The following is a 10,960-nucleotide window of genomic DNA, read 5'->3' on the forward strand; positions in this document are numbered from 1 at the left end:
TTTACTTATTAATACAGAATTATACTTTTGAAGTTTCTAATAACGTTAGTCTTAAGTTGCTGACTTTTTTTGTTTCCTTTTAAGGAATTTCTTTGAATGTGAATATCTATTAACCTCCAACATCACGATATTTTCGCTGAACGTAGAACCTATGCAGCTGCGGCTAGAATAACTGTATACCCCTTAAATTTTTTTTCTGTGCATCTGGGGTCCCTTAAACTTCTGGTTGTACTGCACTAAATTCAATTTGCCTGGACATATTAAATTTATGGTAGGGAAGGGTAAAAAGTTGTAATAAAATACAATAATAATAGAAATTTATTTATATTAATATACACGTATACCCCTTCGATTTCTTTCTGTGTATCTGGGGTCTTTGAAACTTCTGGTTGTACAGTACTACATTAAATTCGCTTGGATATATCACATTTGTGGTAGGGAAGGATAAAAAGCTGTAATAAAATAATAATAATAGAAATTTATTGTAATTATTACTAATCCTCCTCCTCCTAAGTTCCTTCTCTGTTGAGGTTGGAGATCAATATGGCAAATTTCTCTCTATTCTGGGCTTGAATTAATTCATTTCCTTTTGTGTGAGTCCAATCTCTGATGTTTCGTAGCCAAGATTTTTTCTTTTGTCCTATGCCCTTTTACCTTCAATCTTGCCTTCTAATATTACTTGGAGCTGCTCAAATTCCCTATGGCGAATAATGTGTTCTAGATATGACGTCTTTCTAATTTTGATAGTATTGACCAGATGGGGGCGTGTGTTCATTGCTCTCAGTACTTCTTCATTCGTAGTTCTGCTGGTCCAGCTTATTCTTAGCATTCGGCGTTACATCCACATTTCAAATGAATTAAATTTGTTGACGTCATACTGTTTTAATGTCCAGGTCTCACAGCCATATAGTAATAGAGACCACACATGACACTTTAGTGTTCTCAATCTTATTGAGACTGATAGCTTGGGGTTACAGAGCATTTTACGCATAATTATGAAACCAGATCTTGATATTTCAATGCGTCTTCTAATTTCTTTTGAGTGGTCTAGTTGACTATTTAGTTCTCTGCCCAGGTATATGAAGCTTTGGGAACTCTGAAGGGTGATAATATATATTTGTATGTTAGGTGTAATTTGTTCGTGGGGGTTTTTGTGGAATACCAGAATTTTGGTTTTGGAAAAGTTAATGTCCAACCCAGCCTATAGAATTATGATGATATGATACTTACGCCATCAATAATTTGTCATAGTTATCTGCCTCCTATATGAGAGCACATATGTTGACTTAAGTGATAATAAAGAAATCACCGTGTACTCTTAACGTACACATGTTTTCTCTTGTTAGGATGAATGCTATCATCTATTACCATATTTTTTATTTATTGCTAAAGACCAAACTATTCGTTTTTGCGACTCTCTTCCTTTCCGCAAAAGTATATTTTGCTTTTCTGTGTTTCTAGTTCTCCTAAGCTTGTGCATCTTACCTGCTGTATTAGGTCGATCCTTTAGTGGGTTATTTCCTCTACGAGTTACTGAGTTACTGCATTGTTCCTTCCGTATATAGGGTACGAACATTATAACTTTCTATTCGTAATCTAATATCTTGTCGCCGTTTTTGTCGCCTTTAGTGTAGTTATTAAGGCTCAGACACAAGGGACATGACTTTATGGTCATTTAGATCAAGTGATCGATAAACCCGGCCCATTATAAAGAGATGAAGGGACTGTTTTGCGCCAGCAGAAAATTTTGGAGAAGATTAATTACGGAAGACTAATGAAGTATACGGAAAGAGGATGAATAATTCAAGAGGACCAATTCGGATTTAGAAGACGAAGAGACTGCGAACTACAGCTAGGAAGAGTAATCAGTGACATGAAGATATGCTTCAACAGAAACCAGAAAACTGGAATGGCCATCCTCGACATCTAAAACGCGAACGACACGGTTTGGAAAAAAGCCTTAATTCACAAGATGGACAGTGCTAGATTGCCACATTATTTAGTTAACATATGTTAACTTATGTTTAACTAATAGAACTTTTTAAGTTTTATCTGACCAAAAGATGTCCAGTATGCAGGAAGTTCAAGCGATCTTGGGCGAAATGGGCGATCGAGTTCGATCGCCCATTTTATACAACATTTTTGTTTTAGACTTACCAACAGATGCAAGAACATCTATATGCCGACGACAAGGCAATCTACACATCAGGAAAAGAGGGTAGAAGGATTGTCCAGACGATAGAAAACCACTTGGAGAGAATTTCAGAATTCACGGACGAATGCAAAATCAAGACAAACGCTGAGAAGAAACGGTTCATCATCTTCACACAGCAAACCAGCCCACCAGCTGTCGACCTCACGATAAGAGGAAACGTCATACATTCGAAAACATAGAATAAATACCTAGGAGTCCATTTAGATAGAAGATTAAATTTCACGAAGCATGTTTAAGAAACTAAGGTAAAAGCAACTGTAGCTAAAAAACTAATACTTCCTTATATTTTCTAGACAAGTCCCTAAAAAAGGCCAAGAAAATTCAATTATACCAGGCCTACGTTAGGTCGGTGATGTTATATGCAGTTTTAGTTTGGGGTTCCACAGCAGACTACAACTGGAAGAAACTAGAAAGATCAGAGACGTCATGCTACAAACTAATCGACGGGTCGATATGGGAAGACAGACTATATACAACCATCCAGGAAAGGCTCCAGTACATACCACTGACGGAGGTGGCTGAGAACAGGACAAGGTACTTCTTCCACCAAGCGAGAAGAAGACTCCTGAAAACATGAGACATCCTCGACAGAAACCATATCCTGAGGATGTCTCTTGTTTGATGACTGATCGACCATCTGATCAGTAATTAGTCAGGTGGTTGCCGTCGACGACCACGCAAGAAAGTAAGTACGATGCCAAAAGAAGTGTTTACAGAAAAAGATGCCAAGGAGTCACCGACAGGGCTAATAGAATACCCGAAGTGGATGCAGTCCGGACACTAGATGGTGCAGATGTGGGACATCAGAAAAAGAAGATAAAGTTTTTAAGTTTAAAATATCTATAATGTAAAGATTTTAGGGGCAATAAACGTTTTTATTTTTAATTTTATTTTATTTATTAAGTAAGTTTCCTCTGTAGCACTGAGAAAACGGGTCTGTATTAAAACAGTCAGTCTAGGTATCTTACAATATTGCGCCAAGATTGTCCTATCTGTCCATAAAATGAATGCGGGAAAAGAACATCTGGGAAAGAAAAAAAGAGTAAAAAATAAAGAATGGATGACTGATGACATTCTGCAGATGATGGAACAAAGAAGATTAATGAAAAACAGGGACGCGAAGAAATACCAAAAAACCAACCAGACAATTAAAAAAGAAATACGAAGAGCCAAGGAGACATGGATGCAAGAAAAATGTAAACTAATCGAGGAGCTCCAAGAGAAACACGATCATATAAATATCCACCGAAAGATTCGTGAAGCCACTGGTCAATACAAGAGGAGAAACACACACCTCCTCATAAATAAAGACGGTAATCTGGCGACGACAGTGAATGAGAAGTTGGTTACCTGGAAAATATATATCGAAGAACTTTTCTGGGACGACCGCGGCAACCTTCCGGAAATAAATTGCATGAGAGGGCCGTCGATTCTAGAAAGCGAGGTAAAGGCTGCTTTAAAACAGTCTAAGAATGGTAAGGCTACAGGTCCGGACGAAATACCCGTTGAACTTATTAAGGTGATGAGTGAAGTGAGCACAAAGGAGTTAACTGAACTGTTCAACGCCATATACGATTCAGGTAATATCCCAGATGAATGGCTATTGTCAACATTTGTAATGCTACCAAAAAAACGATCTGCGAAAACGTGCGAAGATTTCCGAACTATCAGTCTTATGAGTTATGCACTTAAAATTTTTCTTAAAATCATACATGCCAGAATTTACAAGAAATGCGAAGAAAATGTCGGTGAAATGCAATTCGGATTCCGCAATTCTATGGGTACACGTGAAGCACTTTTCACCTTACAAGTCCTACTTCAGAGATGCCGCGATGTCAGTTGTGATGTCTATATTTGTTTTATTGACTACGCCAAGGCATTTGACCGTTTTCAGCACCAGAAGATGGTCACCGCACTACAAAGAGTAGGATTGGATGAGAAGGACATTCGGATCATCATGAATTTATACTGGAACCAGCGTGCTCAAGTCAAGGTCGAAGACCAACTGACCGACCAAGTGAAGATCATGCGAGGAGTAAGGCAAGGATGTGTGCTATCGCCGACTTTTTTCAATATATACTGTGAGGAGATTTTTAATGAAGCCCTCACAAACCTAGACATGGGAATCCGAGTGAACGGTGAATACATCAATAATATCCGCTACGCCGATGACACTGTGTTACTAGCAACCAGTCTAAACGATCTGCAGGCCTTACTAGACCGAGTGCGAACTGTGAGCGTATCATACGGACTGAACCTTAATATTAAGAAAACTAAATTCATGGTTGTCAGCCGTACAAATTTAGATCCCGGGGCACTAATGGCAGGTAGCGAAGAGATCCAGAGAGTCGACAGATTCACTTACCTCGGAACTACATTCAACGTACAATGGGACTACGCTCAAGAGATTAGATCCAGAATTGAAATGGCACGGTCTACATTTATTAAGTTGAGATCCTTGCTGTGCTGCAGTGATCTCAGTTTGGGAACCAAGATGCGGATAGTGAGGTGCTACGTTCTTCCAGTGTTACTATATGGAGTTGAAGCCTGGACACTGACGCAAGCCACTGAAAAACGAATCGAAACCTTCGAGATGTGGATATACAGAAGGATACTAAAAATATCTTATGTGGACCATGTCACCAACGTTGAGGTCCTACAGCGCATGACAAAAGGAAAAGAAGTGCTTAATTTAATTAAACAACGTAAGCTTGAGTACCTCGGCCACGTGATGCGGAACGAAGAAAAATATCGAATTCTTCAACTTGTTATGCAGGGTAAAGTATTTGGCAGAAGAGGACCGGGACGCCGTCGTATCTCGTGGTTAAAAAATCTCCGACAATGGTTTTAGATGACCTCAGCGGAGCTGTTTCGCAGAGCAGTCAACAAAACCATGATAGCCTTGATGATCGCCAACATCCGGACCGGATAAGGCACTGAAGAAGAAGAAGTCCATAATATTAATGTCCTTAATTTTTTAAATGCATAAAAATAGAATATATCAAAAACTAACATTCAAAAAATATTATTTTATATAATAAAAACATAATAAATATTCTTATTATTAAGTTAAAATATTTGTAGATTCTTCTGTTGATAGTATGAATAGAAATTCCTAGTCCATAAATTGATAGAACTGCAACTTTAAAATTTAAAACTCAATCTGCAATTTTCTAAAAAAAAAACCGGGAACGCCAATGAATTGTTATGCTAAAAAAGACAAAGTTTACTTTGCAGGGTCTCTTTGCTCTAGCCACACAGAAACGTACCACCATCACCACCAAGATTTATTGTAACAGATTCATATGTTGATTTATGGGAGTGTTAGAGGGTGTTTAAGATGCTTCTATGCGGAAACTCAACATTCACGAGGGAAGTAGATTTTTTTAGTAACGATGAAGGTTTTGCGCCCGCCGTGGTGGCGCGAAAATATGTCAATTCACGGATAAATGGATTGAGAAAATTGTAGTAAGGGCCGGAACATTAAGCATGCGTATATTGTAAAAATAGCTATAAAAAGTTTAGGGAAAGATTCGGCGTAATGTCCAGAAAAAATGGGGATTCACGAAATAAAATCACTTAATGAAGGTTATAAACTGATATTACTAGAGACATTGTAGTGAGAAAATGGCATGTTATGTTATAAAATATTAGGTTCTAATATTTTATAATAAGACATAAAGAAGTATAGTTCCTGATACTTAAAAGGTAGTTATCATTATCATTGATAGCCTTTATTATGTGATATGATACATTTAACCCGAATAGGAATAGGTGGAGAGACATCGTAAAAAAGAGCAATGAGATTCATGGAAGGACCGCAATGTTCATAATCACTACACATCTGTAAATATGTCCAAATTAGAAAGAGAAAGGTATAATACGAGGGCTGAAAACCATAGGGTTCCAAGCGACATTTACAAAAATTTTCAGGAGACGAATTTTAAAGTTTGCTGTCAAATAAAATGGTTTTGACAATATTGTACTTTGTCAGATATGTTATATATTATTGTTTAAGGATTTGGTAATACAGTGATTCTTAAAACAATGCTGTCGTTGTGGTATAAAATGCAAATTTCATGTTTTTTTTTTTAATATTACACTTGTACTTGGAACCTTAGGGCACCGTAACAGCTGTACTTGGAACTTTGTGTCCCTAAATAAATTTTAAGTTTTAAAAATGTCATATTATGACATATTATGTCATCGTTGTAGACTTTATTGCCTTTGTAGCACTGATAACAATAATAGCCTATACCATGATGTTGGAAGGATCAAAGGAAGAAAAAAATTAACGAAGAGTAGAAAATTAACTTTTATTTTTATAAACTGTTTCGTTTCAGAAATCAAACATTTTTTGTAATTCTTAATAATTCATATAATTAAAAAAAAGGAAAATGAAAATTAATATTTACTTATTTATAAACTGTTTCGTTTCAGAAATCAAACATTTCATGTAATTCTGATCTTATAGTGGCATCCATTTATACGCAAACTCAATATGATCAAGCTTTTTCGCAGTCAGAGATTTGGGTTTTGTGTTATCGGCTGAAGCTACTACAAAGTTAGCAGTGGAATTATTTATGGGAACCACTCTCTATTTCTTCCTAATACTGCTGGTAACTTTACGAACACTAAACTCTAAACTAAATTCGGCGCTGTGATCATTCAGCTTATACTGAACAGTAAACATGTCTCCTTGCACAAAACGTAGTTGACATACTTTAGTGTAAGGTATTTTATTATATTGGTATAATGATGGTGGATAAACGCTAGTGGAGACCAAATATCCGTAACCTTAATAGCTTTTTCTATGCGAGAGTGGATATTATCGACAACCTGTATGCACGAATGACCAGGTATGGTGTATTTCATAGTTACCATTTGGATATTAGGATGTTTGTTCAGGAAGTCAGTGATTGCTACTGAAATCAGGGAGTTCCTGTTCTGAGGAACACAACTATCACTTCACTTGATTATCTCATTTATTTCTGGATGTTTTAAAACTACTTTCTCTAAGATTTGTATTAGGGCACTAGACAAATCATTGTCTGATCTCCCACATAATGTTTCTGGCCATAATGCACAGTAAACTTCTGAATCAACAGAACTGTGAGCTGTCAGATTGTATACGTTTAATTTCTGTTTGTAAAACAGCACAGAGACTTCAGATTTAGGTAGATTTATGACTTTTCCAGATCAAAACATAAAATGGCACAGTTTGAGTTCTCTGTTTTTTTGTCATTTTCACGTTCTTGGCACATTATCAATTTCTTTCTAATATGGGAATTATATGCCTGTTGCTCTTCTGCCTGCACCCTCTTCTCTTTTTTTGGCCAATCTATAGTCTTCGCTGACGTCACACCTATCCGTTTTCGGTTGCAAGAACTCTAGATTATGCTCAAAATTAAAAATGTGTTTATACAACGACAGCTTTTGTGGAGGTATATTGTTTGCATTGCACATTTCCAGTGTACAATTCATACATTTTTGTACGTTAAGTGTTGGGTCTAGATATCTTTTTTTTGAATCTTTCCTGCAATAATTCGCTTCTACATATGGAAAAGATTGTATGTGTTGTGTTATTACTTCCTTTTTTTTGCTTGAAATGTGATCTTTGGTCCCTTTCCCTCTTTTATCATAGTGTGGTGTGCCCGAATCACTCTTCTGTAAATGCACAGTATATAATATGGGCTTTTGACTTATTTAAGAAGACTTATGCAAAACTTATTTAAGAAAAATGGCTTGCATACTCTCAGTTTTTCATTTTCTTTCTCGAAGTAATACTCAAATGAAAAATATTTGTAGTTTGTTTCAGTACTTCGTTTTCTTTTAACTAAAATTCTCTTTGTCACATTTAATAGAAATGCATACTTTCCATTTTGGTTGTTTTTTTGTCTCCAATCTTTCTTCGGGGTTAAATTTTTCATTACAACGGAAACGACAACTTTGGTTGCAATCTGTCCGTGTATTAATTACTTTAGCAGGTCTAGCTATACCTTTAGCATTAATATAGTTTTTTCCTTGTTAATAATTCTTCTTCCGTTGTGATTTTCTCCACATCTGGGGATTCCGCTTTCGTTTTCGAGACCTATTTACCTGCTTCATTGGAGTTTTTTTCAGATTCTGATTCAGAACTTGAGGTGGAACTGTAGTCTACTAAGCAACAACTGACATTATTCCTACAAAATGTGTTTTTTTAAAGGATAGTTATACATATTATTTAATTTGTCTTACGTTCTTATGGCAACAGCTTGATTGTTTAGACCAAGAATGTTAGGTATGTTATTGACTCTTTCCTTCGAATCTCACTCTATATTTTTTGTTTATTCGAGTATGTTTTATTTGTTTAACAGTTCGCATAAACGTGTACCTGCCACCCTATTAAGAATGTATGTATTAAAATCGTTTCATACTTTTTTAAAAAAATGTACCTTCAGAATCACTAGAAATATGAGCAGTAGCCAACGACCGCCTAAAAAACTGAGGTTATATTTTTTCCGAAATGTAAAGTATAATGTTTAATAGGTTACCATTTCTTTTCACTGCTATTTTCTGGAAGATATTCAGAACCGGAGCTACAATAATCCTCCCAAGATTCATTTTTGGACACAAACGACATTGTAAACAAGAAAATGATAATTTTAACTGATAAAACTCACATTTAACTTTCACCAATACTCTCACTATAGTACATGGAACCATATGGTTCTAACTTTAAAGCATTTCGTGCGCTTGGAACTAGATTTCACTATTGATTGTGGCGCTATCTGTCAACGAATCGCAGAACTTTCAATACCATTCTCTGCAGAATTCAAAGAACAATAGATTTCTGTTAAAAAACGAGTTTTGTACAAATTGTCGCTTGGAACCCTATGGTTCTCAGCCCTCGAATAAAATCATTAATTTAATTAGTATCAGCCACTAAACATCTTCAACAAGACGTCAAGCTAATGGCACCTCTCAGGGGTCTGTAATAAGCGCAACGTTATTTTTAATTGCCATGAATAATAATATAGCATCAAACTCCAGCTTAGTTCGTGGTAGATTATATGCGGATGATCTGGTATTAGTATCTTCAGGAAAAAACATCTCATCAGTACAGCGTTACTTACAAACCTCACTTCATGAACTTGAAAACTGGTCGAAGAAAACAGCATTGCAGTTTTCACTCAGCAAATCAAAGTGTTTGTTATTTTCAAAGAAACGTGATCCGATTAAACCGCAACTGAAATTATGTAACCAAATCCTGAATTATGTCGATGACATTAGGTTCTTAGAGATGATTTTTGATCCGAAACTCACATGAAAAAAACACATTCTACAAATAAAAAAAAACATGCCAAAATGGAATTATTCTTATGAAAACTATTTCTAATAAAATCTATGGAGCTGACTATAACTGCTTAATCCATGTTTATAAAACCCTTATTAGATCAAAAATAGATTACGGTTCCATAGTATATGATCTGCTAAAGAATACTTATTACACCACCTTGACGTAATTCAAAATACGGCATTAAGAATAGCTACAGGAGCATTTTGGACCAGCCCAATAGAAAGTTTACAAGCAGAAACTCAAGAGCCATCACTTAAATATAGAAGGATGGTTTTAAAAGGTTTTTAAAAACCTATATACTGAAAATAGGAACACGAAACCCCCATTCTACGAAAGAGTTAGACAAACCCTTAGAACTTTACAAATTCCGATACCAAATACATATTTCAACTTCATAGAAATTCCTCCTCCGAGGCATTTCATTAAGCATTTCTCAATCCGATCATTCCTTAAATATCTTCAGAAAGAACGATACTCCACACTCCTTAATAAAAAATACTTTCATCAACAAACTAACAAAATTTTCTAATCCTATCATATATACACAGACGCTTCTAAAACATCTACTGGAGTTGGGCTAGCTGTCATTACTCCAAATTTAACACTTTAGTATAAACTACCATCCCTTAGCTGTATACATACTGGCGAGCTATAGGTCATTTATCAAGCTCTCGTTTATATTAACTCCAGCAATATATCCAATGATCTTATAATTACCGATTCCCTCATTTCCGTCAATACCATTAACCAACTGTACACGAAGCATCCAATTGCTCTTCTAATCAAAAAAGAACTAGCAACCATTCAAAACAATAACTATACTATACAATTCCCATGGGTTCCTTCACACATTGGCCTTCAAGGAAATGAAGAAGCGGATCGTACAGCCCAACACGCCAGGAACAGTGAAACTGCGAGTGAAGTGAGAGATGTAGTTCTTAACGATTTAAAATCATTTATTGAAGTGAAAGTCGAAAATCTGTGGCAAAACCAGTAGGACAGTTTAACTTCAAAACTAAGCGAAGTGAAAACGTTTTTAAAACCGTGGAAATCTAAAATTCCCAACAGAATTCACCAAGTCATTGTTACTCGTTTTCGTCTAGGACATACCCGACTTACCCACGGACACATAATTGGTCACACTAATCCCACTTTATGTGAAAACTGTAATATCCCACTAAGTGTTAGGCATGTACTTGTAGAGTGCCCAAGATACCAGTTGCAGAGACAGAACAACCACATCATCGGATCAACAAACGAAATCTTAGGAGAAAATTGTAAAATTAAACATTTGGTAAAATTCCTTAAAGATATCAATGTATTTAACAAAATCTAACATTTGTAAATAAATTATCTTGTGTATATGTATTTATGTCGCTAATAACCTCAGAGGTTGATGCGACTAT

The sequence above is a fragment of the Diabrotica undecimpunctata genome, chromosome 7, assembly GCF_040954645.1.
Source record: "Diabrotica undecimpunctata isolate CICGRU chromosome 7, icDiaUnde3, whole genome shotgun sequence".
NCBI lineage: Eukaryota > Metazoa > Arthropoda > Insecta > Coleoptera > Chrysomelidae > Diabrotica > Diabrotica undecimpunctata.